Here is a 14,580-nt window from a genome sequence, read left to right on the forward strand (position 1 = left end):
ATGCAGTTCAATTCATTCATTGTTTGGCTAACTCGACAGTATTAGAAAGGACTATTTACTTGTGTGTCTTTTGAAGAATCTTTTTGATATACTTTTAAAGTTTTTACGATTACGTAATCTGTATTGATAACATTCAGGATTTTATCACATACCTGTACAGTCACCTACCATCTATCCAGATACCGAAGCCTCGGTTATATATCCCTTTAATTCCTCTGGTACTACCTTGTCTGCCATAAGACATCAGCAGTGATCTTATACCAATACAACATATTTATCTACAGGGAAACATAATTTTGTAACTTATATTATCACGAAAATAAAACGTGTAAACAAAGAAAAAGTTATATTAAGGTATATTTCGTTTAAAAAATTCAGAAAATTATATTTATTTAATTTGCTTTGTCATAGTATATTTCTGAATATTATCTACCCCACGGAGGTTTAGCAAAAATATTTCCTCAACTAGAAATAAGAAAAATAATGCTAAACAGGACAGGCGTATGATTTCAGCCAGTACCTGGCATGCACGACCACAGTACTATACATTTTTAATATTTTGTAACAATAAAGTGAATATTACAAAGTAAAACCTCCTACCTCATTGATATATTGTGCAGTAATGGAGAAATGAAGAAAATGCCAACATGCGAACAAAATCATAATTCAAATTCAAGCAAACAACGGCAATCTATAATAAAAAAAGATTAACAATGAGACTGATGAAAAATATACAAAAAGAATATGGAACACGTGTTCTGAAAGGGTAAGCGTCTTCTGCTTCATCGACGACATCCGCCATGTAAATCTTGGACAATCCAAGTAGCTAATGTTAAGTTGTCCAATGAGAACAAGGTATACATCAATGTAAACAGCATCAAACACGTCCAGACTCATATCGAACAAAGAAATAGAATATTTCTTTATAAGATCGCTATGACGATCGTAAAATTATGAGTAATGTGATTATGTCACAACAACAAAATTTCCTAAAAGACATTAAACTATCTGATTAATTACACAAAGATTTATCTGTCCTTGCATAGCGCAACTTTCTTTCTTATATTGATATGGCGCCGCATAAGGATGCTACAGGAACACCCACTTTCAAACAACAGTCAATTAACTAGTATCGGAAAATAGAAATAGTTAAATTAGGTGTCAGAAATTAAACTGTTGTACACTCATTTATCACCAATATTTTATAATCAGACAAAGATAGTTTACAATGCTCAATCGATGTAAGAATATTACAATTAATTTCATATTCCTATAAATGAAACCAAATATATATCGTGGTTTCAAATGATGGGCATTTACATTCAAGTGCATATCTTCACTTATGACGAACTTCCTGTTTTGCACTCATTCTGTTATTTTCATATTAAAATCATTTGTTTGGTCATTAAATAGAAAAAACAACTAGAAAATACCAACATGTCAACAGAATCATAATTTAAGCTCAAATTGAAAAATCACAGTGTTAAGTATGAACAAATAGAAAATTTACATGAGGACTCCTGAAAAGGTACAAGGATGCTAAGACAGGTGTATCTAAAGTGTAAGCACTCTCTTCTTCATAGTCGTCTTTGAACTCCGACGGATGCAAAACGGTATAATGTGGCTTCGCCTCAAATTGAGCATAGTCAATCAACGACCTGTTGACATTTGCCTGTTGAAGTGTCTGGAAAGAATAATCTTATCTCCAGTCATTAAATACACAGTGTACCGTTTATCACACTTTTCAAACATTGTTCCGTCACTCCAAACTCACAGGCTTCTTCTGATAACTTATCTGATGTTTCAATCCCGAAAATTCTTAGATGTAAATCTAAACAATATTAATATTTGTGGTTAGTTTTACAAGTACAGTATGTGCATTTAAAGTTTATTAGTCTCTATTGGTAAAATTTGTATTTGAGTCGCTTATTCATACGACTTTTGAAGTGTGGCTTTACAGTTCATATGAATACAAGGCATAACATCCTGAACTGAAGAATTACATTGCTAACATATCATTCCCTTGGAATCTCAGAAATTCAGCATGAAAGATTTTATCAATTGTTCTCAAATATGACATTCAAACGGCGTTGAATACGTAAAAATTGAAACTACAAAATCCCTCAATGGTGCAAAGAAAAAGCAAAGCATATCTCGAACTATCAATTGCTAGTAATACTACTTTGTCTAAATTGTCACTGATGTACAAACGAGAATTGAACACAAATTCAGTATTTAGTGAACTATCATTCCTCTAAGCAACAATAAACCGTACTTTTATACAAACTTCATTTTCATGTTTGACAAAGCAGATTTCTTAGAAAATGATGGTCCTTCAATTTAAGAAAATCACCAATCCTTGCATGCGTATGGCTGAATATAATAGAAATTAAAGTATTTATTGATCATTGATAAATCTCAAAGAAGGGTCATTACACCGCACAAGTGGACTACAGATATATTAGGAAGAGGAGAGCTAACTATCAACAAACAGAACACAAACGAATGGTGAAGGAAAACCCGGATAGTTCTGATTATCTTTATCCAGAAAACCACGTGAAAAACAAATCATGCATTCTAGATTTCTTCCTGACATGCATAAAATAACCGAGTAGAACAAGATAAGTCATTGATCCCATTAGGACCTAGCATCAGATTCACACATCTGTCATGGACAGAGTCTGGCTGGGAAGCCTTAAACCATAAGTCACTTGGTACAGGGATACTTTGATCATTTCCCCACCTGAAGTCATTACCAGGTCCGGCGTCGTAATCGTATCCTCCTACCCACCAAGTATTTGATCCTGTTATGAAATAATATATCATTGTAACATATATAAGTATTAATCATGTGACATATCACATCACCAAAAGTACACAGAGAACAACATAAACATATCATCGTGTTAACGAAATCATAATTCATACTCAAATTCAATGAAACTTGGGGCACATAACAACGAAACCATTGGGTCCTCAAGCGAGGAACATCAAGTATACCATTGGGTCTTTAACATCAAGTACATTGGATTTCATATGGGACATTGTAAATTCAAACACAAAATGTATTGCGTGTTCAATTGATCTGCCTCTTGGAATTTCCCCGAGTATCACAGTAACTGTGATATAAGTATGGGAATCGGGGATGTTACTTTAAAATAATAAAGACTGTATATTTTCTGGACGGAAGATATTTCATGAATAGTTAAATGAACACGAAGGTAGAAAACATGCAGATAATAGTTTGCAAATATATCGAATTATAACGTCTTACTGGAATTTCCATTTCATAAATGTGAAATGAAGCTCAAAATTTTCACTTAGCGTGAGTTGAATTACAGTGAAAATGTAAAAGTAATAAAATTTCATATAAGACCAATTGATCTATTCATACATTCTTTCTGTCATGAAAAGTGACAGATCGACAGCACTATATCTATGGCTCAACTGCTGATCAGTACCAGGAGCATCATTAAATCAAGCATGCTTATTTCGAATTCGATTTTTAGATAATTGATATAGATATATACAAATGATAGATCGATATTAAATATTAATCGATACTAGTTGTAGATCGATACTAGCTGTTTATCGATACTAGTTATAGATCGATACTAAATGTTTATCGAAACTAGTTATAGATCGATACTAAATGTTTATCGAAACTAGTTGTAGATCGATATCAAATATTAATCGATACTAGTTATAGATCGATACTTAATATTTATTGATACTAGCTATAGATCGATACTTAATATTTATTGAAACTAGCAACAGATCGATACTAAATGTTTATCGATACTAGCTATAGATCGATACTTAATATCTATCGATACTAACTATAGATCGATACTTAACAGAGATAATCAAAGGAAACTGAGTGGTTTTTTCTGTTAGTAATGACATTTTCGGAATATTTGAAGCATATTCTAAATGACATTTTCAGAATATCTGAAGCATATTCTCAATGACATTTTCGAAATATCTGAAGCATATTCAAAATGACATTTTCGAAATATCTGAAGAATATTCTAAACGACATTTTCGAAATATCTGAAGCATATTCTAAATGACATTTTCAAAATAGCTGAAGCATATTCTAAATGACAATTTCGAAATATCTGAAGCATATTCTCAATGACATTTTCAAAATATCTGAAGCATATTCTCAATGACATTTTCAAAATATCTGAAGCATATTCTATCAGGACATGACGTAAGATAATTAGGAATAAAAATTATTTTTTTCGTAAGTGTCATTCCGTTCTTTATTTTGCGAAACATAAGAGGTATATTAGATGTTCCCCAAAACATGGTATATATATAATGAAATGTAACATGTAGATACACATAGCCACTATAGATATATTACTCACGGGAGAAACTGTCTTTGTGTACACCTGTCTTTGTTGCCTGTACTTTCTCTATTGTATCCAGTATAAGGAGGTGTGCCGAGTCCTTCGAACATGCTTCCAAAGCCTCGTTTCATATCATAGCTGTGGTATACAGACGTATGCAAACATGGAATGCTGGGTCGTGTGAGTACCCGGGTAGACGACAGGAGGCTGAAACATCAGAACAAGCTGATGCATCATTAATCAGACAAATCAATTATTAATCCTGATGGTATTTAAAAAAAAACATCTACAGTGAAACACAGATTATTCTCGTCAACCTTTTCCAGTTAGGATTTTAAATATCGGTGTTATTTTGCAGTCTAGTTCAAAATTGATGTTTCATGCTTACCTAGCAATCGTAATTTTTAACCCTGCCTTAAACATTTTTGTCTTTTTAATTAATCAATTTTGAAGCCAGTAACACTATCCGACTCAACTCAACTCACCACAAAGAAACATATTTATCGTTATTGACCAACACAAGGAAACACATTTATCGTTATTGACCAACACAAGTAAACACATTTATCGTTATTGACCAACACAACACAAGGAAACACATTTATCGTTATTGACCAAAACAAGGAAACACATTTATCGTTATTGACCAACACAAGGAAACATATTTATCGTTACTGACCAACACCAGGAAACATATTTATCGTTATTGACCAACACAACACAAGGAAACATATTTACCGTTATTGACCAACACAAGGAAACATATTTACCGTTATTGACCAACACAACACAAGGAAACATATTTATCGTTATTGACCAACACAACTCAAGGAAACACATTTATCGTTATTGACCAACACAACACAAGGAAACACATTACTCGTTATTGACCAACACAAGGAAACATATTTATCGTTATTGACCAACACAACACAAGGAAACATATTTATCGTTATTGACCAACACAACTCAAGGAAACACATTTATCGTTATTGACCAACACAACTCAAGGAAACACATTTATCGTTATTGACCAACACAAGGAAATATATTTATCGTTATTGACCAACTCAACTCAAGGAAACATATTTATCGTTATTGACCAACTCAAGGAAACACATTTATCGTTATTGACCAACACAAGGAAATATATTTATCGTTATTGACCAACACAAGGAAACACATTACTCGTTATTGACCAACACAACACAAGGAAACACATTTATCGTTATTGACCAACTCAACTCAAGGAAACACATTTATCGTTATTGACCGACACAAGGACACATATTTATCGTTATTGACCAACACAAGGAAACATATTTATCGTTATTGACCAACACAACTCAAGGAAACACATTTATCGTTATTGACCAACACAAGGAAACACATTACTCGTTATTGACCAACACAAGGAAACACATTTATCGTTATTGACCAACACAACTCAAGGAAACACATTTATCGTTATTGACCAACACAAGGAAACACATTACTCGTTATTGACCAACACAAGGAAACACATTTATCGTTATTGACCAACACAACTCAAGGAAACACATTTATCGTTATTGACCAACACAAGGAAATATATTTATCGTTATTGACCAACTCAACTCAAGGAAACATATTTATCGTTATTGACCAACACAAGGAAACATATTTATCGTTATTGACCAACACAAGGAAACACAAATATCGTAAATGTCACATTTATCGTTATTGACCAACACAAGGAAACACATTTATCGCTATTGACCAACACAAGGAAACATATTTATCGTTATTGACCAACACAAGGAAACATATTTATCGTTATTGACCAACACAACACAAGGAAACACATTTATCGTTATTGACCAACACAAGGAAACATATTTATCGTTATTGACCAACACAACACAAGGAAACATATTTATCGTTATTGACCAACTCAACTCAAGGAAACACATTTATCGTTATTGACCAACTCAAGGAAACACATTTATCGTTATTGACCAACACAAGGAAACACATTTATCGCTATTGACCAACACAAGGACACATATTTATCGTTATTGACCAACTCAAGGAAACACATTATCGTCATTGACCAACACAAGGAAACATATTTATCGTTATTGACCAACACAAGGAAACATATTTATCGTTATTGACCAACACAACACAAGGAAACACATTTATCGTTATTGACCAACACAAGGAAACATATTTATCGTTATTGACCAACACAACACAAGGAAACACATTTATCGCTATTGACCAACACAAGGACACATATTTATCGTTATTGACCAACTCAAGGAAACACATTATCGTCATTGACCAACACAAGGAAACATATTTATCGTTATTGACCAACACAAGGAAACATATTTATCGTTATTGACCAACACAACACAAGGAAACACATTATCGTTATTGACCAACACAAGGAAACATATTTATCGTTATTGACCAACACAAGGAAACATATTTATCGTTATTGACCAACACAACACAAGGAAACACATTTATCGTTATTGACCAATACAAGGAAACATATTTATCGTTATTGACCAACAAAACACAAGGAAACATATTTATCGTTATTGACCAACACAAGGAAATATATTTATCGTTATTGACCAACACAACACAAGGAAACACATTTATCGTTATTGACCAACACAAGGAAACATATTTATCGTTAGTGACCAACACAACACAAGGAAACATATTTATCGTTATTGACCAACACAAGGAAATATATTTATCGTTATTGACCAACACAAGGAAACACATTACTCGTTATTGACCAACACAACACAAGGAAACACTTTTATCGTTATTGACCAACACAAGGAAACACATTTATCGCTATTGACCAACACAAGGACACATATTTATCGTTATTGACCAACTCAAGGAAACACATTATCGTCATTGACCAACACAAGGAAACATATTTATCGTTATTGACCAACACAAGGAAACATATTTATCGTTATTGACCAACACAACACAAGGAAACACATTTATCGTTATTGACCAACACAAGGAAATATATTTATCGTTATTGACCAACACAACACAAGGAAACACATTTATCGCTATTGACCAACACAAGGACACATATTTATCGTTATTGACCAACTCAAGGAAACACAAGGAAACACATTATCGTTATTAAGGAAACACCAACACAAGGAAACATATTTATCGTTATTGACCAACACAACACAAGGAAACATATTTATCGTTATTGACCAACACAAGGAAATATATTTATCGTTATTGACCAACACAACACAAGGAAACACATTTATCGTTATTGACCAACACAAGGAAACATATTTATCGTTATTGACCAACACAACACAAGGAAACATATTTATCGTTATTGACCAACACAAGGAAATATATTTATCGTTATTGACCAACACAAGGAAACACATTACTCGTTATTGACCAACACAACACAAGGAAATACTTTTATCGTTATTGACCAACACAAGGAAACATATTTATCGTTATTGACCAACACAACACAAGGAAACACTTTTATCGTTATTGACCAACACAAGGAAACATATTTATCGTTATTGACCAACACAAGGAAACACATTTATCTTTATTGACCTAAACAGAAGTTAAAAGATAAGAATTCACCAATGCCGGTTTAATCTTTTCAGTTGTGCCACCTCTATTTTTGTTTAAATGATTGGCTGATCGCTCTTTGATCTCAAGGGTCTTTTTCGGGCGGGATCCCCTTGTAGTAGCTGTTTAATGTATTGCAGAGCAACTACTGGGGATGTGCGCCACACTCTATTGTAGCGTGTCTTGCCCATCGACCATAATTCACAGCCTTCCCGAAAACATCCAAACCGCCATGAACAATGTTCATCGAAGCTCATACCTCGGATCTTCACCTGCGGTTAAGAATTCTGACACTCAACCGACTGAGCTGGTGTGGCTCTGTTACGTAGTAGATTTTTTTTACATTGTAGATATAGTTATTGATCTACCACATGAATTTGTCACTGTGGCTTTTTTTAAAAACAACAAATATATAGAATAGGCCATTAGCAATCGAGAATTATGGTAATTGAGGTGTGAATAAGTCAATATTGACACCAAGTTCTGTTTATTGTTGTATTGATGAACCTAGTTTGTGCTATAACAGAAAATGGTATGTAATACAGTAGTAGTTTACTCGGAATAAACAATTTGTTTGGTTCTCAGTATAGTTGTATACAGAAGGTTCCATCAATCCTAAGCAACAATGAAAACATGACACCTCTCACATTAAATTATATATATATGTGAATAACATAGTCTAGGACCTTTTCGTTTTTTTGTTTTGTTTTTTTTTTTTTTCTTGCCTTTTATTCTTCTTATTTTCGATGGTTGAAATTTTGCAGTTTTGACAAAAACTTTCACGAAAGTCAGGAAGCAGAATATGGCTTTCAATGATAATTTTATCAGCAATACATTTTTTTCAGAATTCGCGTTTTCGAAAACAGCGAAATGCAGGACGCCTCAATTTTACCGATATGTAAAGTATCTATTTATCATTTCACATGTACCTTCAATGTAAAATTACATAAGTCGGTTTTTCTTCTTTACACTAACAGATTTATCTTTGAAATAGTACCAAGCAGAATTGTCTTACTTATAGATTTGATCCTTCTTCACCAAATTATTGTTTCGCCTATGGAGTTGTGCTGATGAAGTGTCCTTACAATCATTTTATTATGAACAGGGAGAGAGACAATATTTGCTTTGAGATTTTGTAAATACGGAACTTACCCAATCTTTTGAAATGCCAAGGTATACATAATCGGTGGATTTAATTACTATCCTCCACAGTATTGTCTTTAGCCGGATAAACAGTTTTACATTTTAGCATTAGAATTCCCTCTATCAGATAAAACGACATATAGATGATATTTATTCTGTTACAATATTCTAAAGATCAGTTTCTTATTTTTCCTGTATAGCTATCGATGAACTCTATCAATAATTATCGGGTGTAAATCAAGCATCATTTTCTTAATCGCCGTGCTTGTATATAGAGGATCTAAATAAGTCAACATTTCATTGGATGTTTCATGAAAAAGAGTTTTTTTTTTATTTTTGCGATCCCTGGTTCACACAAATATTTTCTATCTCGTAATTCAGAAAAATTAAAATTCTGACAGGTTTTTAATGCTATATGTTAATGACAAATTCAAACGGACGCGGTCATTCTTGCTCCATTTTCAATTAATGACATATTTTCATATATATTTATATATTATTAAGACATGGATTACTGACTGGCGCAGCCAATGAAAAAAGCTCTAAAATATGTTACAGCACTGACATATTCGTAAAAAATATTCCATTGGCGAATATGTGAATTTCATCTTTAATTTTGATAGTTATTACTGAAAATGAGCACTTTTCATGATCTATTTTCAAATTAGAAATTAATATGATTACACACGCGCTAAACTTAAGAATTAAAATACGAGGTTATCACCAAACGTAAATTGCTTTTCGGAAGTTCATGTTTTTTTAACTGGTTCTACTTACTTTTCCACATACTGGTATTCTCTTGACTGATCGAGTTCTGTGACTGCCCGTCGTACCACGGCACTCATTGGTAGTTGTAGTGTAGGTAAAACCTAGACAAGGTACAGAATGTGTTGCACAATCTAGTGCACAACTCACGGCACTAAATGTCTGTTGTGTAAATACGACGCCATCCGTATAGATAAGATTCTTCAGCGCTACATTTTCATTCCACATAGAATTTTCGAACAAGTCAGCGCCTACCTCTGCAAGGAAATATATTCGAACGATTTCTCGTTTCTAATCGGAAAGCACCGTCTTCATGTAAAATAAGTTGTTTCAGACGTGAACAAACGGATTAAACAAAAACATCTCCCACCCAAACTGTGATCCGCAAGTACTGGTCCTTTCAAAAAGTTTCCTTTATCTAAAAATTCCCGAAATTAAGAGGCGTTATATCTTGTTCAATTATTGACTGATATATTGGATAAGCAGATGTAGTGTTCGGGGCAATTTCTTCATCAAACCTCTTTATAATGACATAATCATATAGTGAAATAAACTTAACGAAGAAGATGACCTACTCTACACTATACTATTTATCCAATAACAAGCTGGCTTCCTAACTAGAAATATTTTAATTTGAAAACTATATCGCGAGTAGAAAAAGTATTAGATTTTTTCCCATGAAACCTTATACATCGGCCATACATAAGAATGGTGTAGAAGATCGTACCTGCAGTTAGTAACAGAAGTATAATTAATCAGCTTGTCCAGGATGGGATCATATTCTTCAAAGAATTCATTTTATCACCAGTCTGAAATCGAAAGTTTAACATCATAATTATCTTTGTTTATTTTTGTGGTTGTTGAACTGATACGATGGTGTATTAGTTTATCTCTTTCAAGGAATGATTATTCTGATTTTGCAAGAGAATTTTCTTCACATAAATTCTTCAAAATAAATAAATAAATAAAACAAATAAATAAATAAATAAATGTATAATGGAATTAAAAAACGATATCTTACACATAACGAATTTTAAATACTGAGAATGAATAGAATGTTACAATAAAATGTATAAGGATGTTCGCTTTACCAGTTAAAGACCAGTGACATCCTCCAACTGATGAAATATCGAATCCCTAATGGTGAAATATATAGTATGTCCATTAAGCATAAATATATTTCAATAAAGAAACCTTCGATCAAAAGATCAACAGACTAAGAATCACAAGCTACATTGATTTTTCTTCATGTGATACTGAATTTTATCTTTAGGATGGCAAATAGCAGTCATACTCTGATACGATACTGCTGCCGTTTTACTGTTGTAAGGGTTACATCTTGACAGGGCCCTTATTCATGAAACCATTCTCATGCTCAAGCATGAATATTGTGCTCAAGCCTTATGTCTTATTTAAGTTCAAAATTAATAAATAAAGCTGATTTTGACAAAGATTTTCAAAAAAATTTGAAAGTACTTCAAGTCAAAGTTATATTCCATGTTTATATTTGACATTTGTATTATTTTTATGATAAAAATTTGCTTGAACACAAAATCTATGCTTGAGCATGAGAATGGTTTCATACGAGCCCAGGACTTCAACTTTATATATTCTAGGCATGATAGAGCTTTTGATACTAATAAAGAAACCACAAACTCAGGTAATTAATCATAAAATTTGGTAATCGTATGTTGATCTGTTTTGGAGGTATTGACAAATGCATCTTACTGGCGGATTTGCCATCATAGTAGCAAAGTCTACAGTAGATATAGTTATTTAAAATATCCCCTCTTGCAGGAGGGCCAGCTGTTTAAACTGCAGGTCAATTCTATAGCCACATCCTCATGTAGGTGGTTAGAAGTTGCGCAGCTTAAGTAAGAGAGATACCTTAGGGACTTGTATTCAGTAGTTATGTACAGGGGTAGCCCTACCAATCGTATGGTGCGGGTATTTTAAGGAAACTGATATGAATTAATTACATATGTATGTTGTGTGAAGAGACTAATTAATACTGATCTAGTTCATCTGCAGGCATATGTTCAGATGTATCAAAGTGTTTTCGGTATGTATATGACATGGCAGTAATGTTCTGTCAGATCAGATGTTGCACGTGTGGGGAGTCCATAACGTTCTGTCAGATGTTTCACGTGTAGGGAGTCCAAAATGTTCTGTCAGATGTTGCACGTGTAAGGAGTCCAAATCGTTCTGTCAGATGTTTCACGTGTAGGGAGTCCATAATGTTCTGTCAGATGTTGCATGTATTGGGAGTCCATAACGTTCTGACAGATGTTGCACGTGTGGGGAGTCCATAACGTTCTGTCAGATGTTGTACGTGTATGGAGTCCATAACGTTCTGACAGATGTTGTACAAACAAGCTGATTGACGTAGAAATTTTTCATGCTAAGATGTCTTCGGGCGATCGCACTCTCTTTTAGGAGAATTTATCTTAGTTACATTGGCAAAAAACAGGAGGGTGGGGAATTCTCTCGATAAAATGTATACTGTAGAGTCCGCTGTAGATGATGGTAGTCCTATGATATACTTCAGGTCTTTTTTGATAGGTGTTAACATTGGACATGTCATATTTGTTGAGAATGACCGCTTTCAGACCATATAACATTCTTGGTTTGACGAAAGTGTTCCACAGCTGAATCAAATTCTTAGGGTCCGCTGCATAGTAACTATATTTGACTGCTCCCTTTTGTGACTGTCCTCCTAGCATCCTTTCTTATTTAAAGCTCCTGACAGAATATTTTGCTTTATCCCTCAGCTGTTTGTCGTTTAGACCAATTTCCAGGTTTTTTATGTCCATGCTTACCGGGTCCACTTCCAGGTGTTTTCAGGAGTTCAAGATCATGATCTTGCGTTTGGCAGCACTAGTGGTATATCGTTCTCTACTGGCAAAGTGTCCTTTGATGTGGTTCATCATATTACTTGTAGTTTAACATAGGAGTTATTTTCACGTGTAGGGCTGCATACATGTGGTATACCTATCGAAAAGTCCATACTTGTTTTTCTCCAGGCGGTTTTCACTTTGTAACCCGATGGAGACCAACATCCCCCTTGATAAACTCCTTACTATTCCTGGAAGCGTTCTGAAATGTTGCCTTCCTATCTGACGCATGATTTCGGGTTGTTGTACCAGTTTCCCATAGATTTGATAGCAGGGAGTTGTGCTACACTACGTCAAATGCTTTTGAGACATTAAGGAGAGCTGTGTAAAGGGTACTTCTAGTGCCCATTCACTCTGCATTACATTAATTAAATGATAGTGCGGAACTACTGTGTTAGGTTCATTTGATACAGTCATATTGCAGATATAGTTATTTTTTCAAAGGCTTTTACAATGATTTTGGAGACTGTGATCCTGAGGTACGAGTTTGGGTCATTGATTGGTTTACCTTGCTTATTGTATATAGACGTAATCCCGATTTGAAAGTGTCTCGAAAGGTTCGATCGTCGTGGATATTTGAGAATAGTTCTACCTGGAGGATGATCAGACTAGTATCAGCATATCTGAGGTGTTCTTCTGATATTCAGTTTCCATCAGCTGTTTTCCCATTAAGGTAGTGATTACTTTTCTGATTTCCTCCTTTGTATATGCTGAGTTGGATGCTTGTTGGCGGGGTTACGTAATGCTTCCGATGTCTCTGTCGACTTGTTCCTGGTATTTACCTCAATGACAGTTGTTGAATTTTGGTGTATTAATATGTTAAATATATTGAGATCGTCCAATACAAATTTCCTCACAACTCTGAAGATATCCTTCGTCGCTAACGTGGAGTGAAAGTTTATAGATGTCTTTACTGCCTTTGTTTGATAAAACAGTTTCAAATCACACAGGTGAGTCTTCATTAAACTATTGTAAGTATGCTTGCTATCCTAGGCATTGGTTTGTGTCTGGTGATTTCTTAGCGTCTTCTTTACATTTTATAGATAAATAAATAAATATGAACAATTGTTAAACAAGCTATTAGCTTATATAAATCACCCCTGTTGCTTCGGATGGAAGCGCGCGGGGTCTTACTGTTGAAAAAAATGAGTACCCGAGGAAACCATATGGTCAGACAGATTACCCTCTACCTCATCATGTCCGTTCCGGTAATCGAACCCCAGACGGCTAGGTGTAAGGCAAGTGCGTTACCACTGCGACACCCGACCAAGTAATAGCTGGTTTCCCAGATTGTTCCCTAGCAAGTGAGCCCTCTTGCTTTCACATTCAGTTTCTCGTTCCATTTTCCTGTGTGTGTCCTTGTTAATATTTTTCTGGTAGGACAAGCTGCTTTAGCACATGATTGCATAGTTGTATAATATTCAATGCGATCATTTGTGCTCATTTCCATGGTATTATGGTGGTTATTTGTTGACTGTTGTTACAGACGTATTTTGGCTTTCTTTCTATTGGCTTGTGCTACATGGAAGATCCGAAGAGCTTGGTCGATGTTTTAGGATTGTAGGTACACGAGGTTGATACTATTTCTTCCGACAATCGTCATCTCGCTACTCATGAAATTCACAAATACGTGTGCCGCCTTCCACCATTTTTAACCCGAGATCCAGAATTGATGTTAAATAGCTGCTTGATTTTCAGTTCCATTAATATATTGATACTCCCCGGTTTACAATTCATTTTGTTATCAAGCATTTTACTGCATTCTTGCCTTTAGGTGTCTG

The 14,580-nt window shown here is 34.3% G+C and overlaps 1 pseudogene; it reads right to left on the reverse strand.

Annotated features, from left to right (window-relative positions):
• Positions 1-2,577: 2,577 nt before the first annotated feature.
• LOC132559883 (uncharacterized) lies at positions 2,578-10,133 on the reverse strand (annotated as a pseudogene).
• Positions 10,134-14,580: the final 4,447 nt, after the last annotated feature.

The sequence above is a fragment of the Ylistrum balloti genome, unplaced genomic scaffold, assembly GCF_031769215.1.
Source record: "Ylistrum balloti isolate Yb309-2 unplaced genomic scaffold, AGI_CSIRO_Ybal_v1 Utg370992, whole genome shotgun sequence".
In the NCBI taxonomy this organism is placed as follows: Eukaryota; Metazoa; Mollusca; class Bivalvia; order Pectinida; family Pectinidae; genus Ylistrum; species Ylistrum balloti.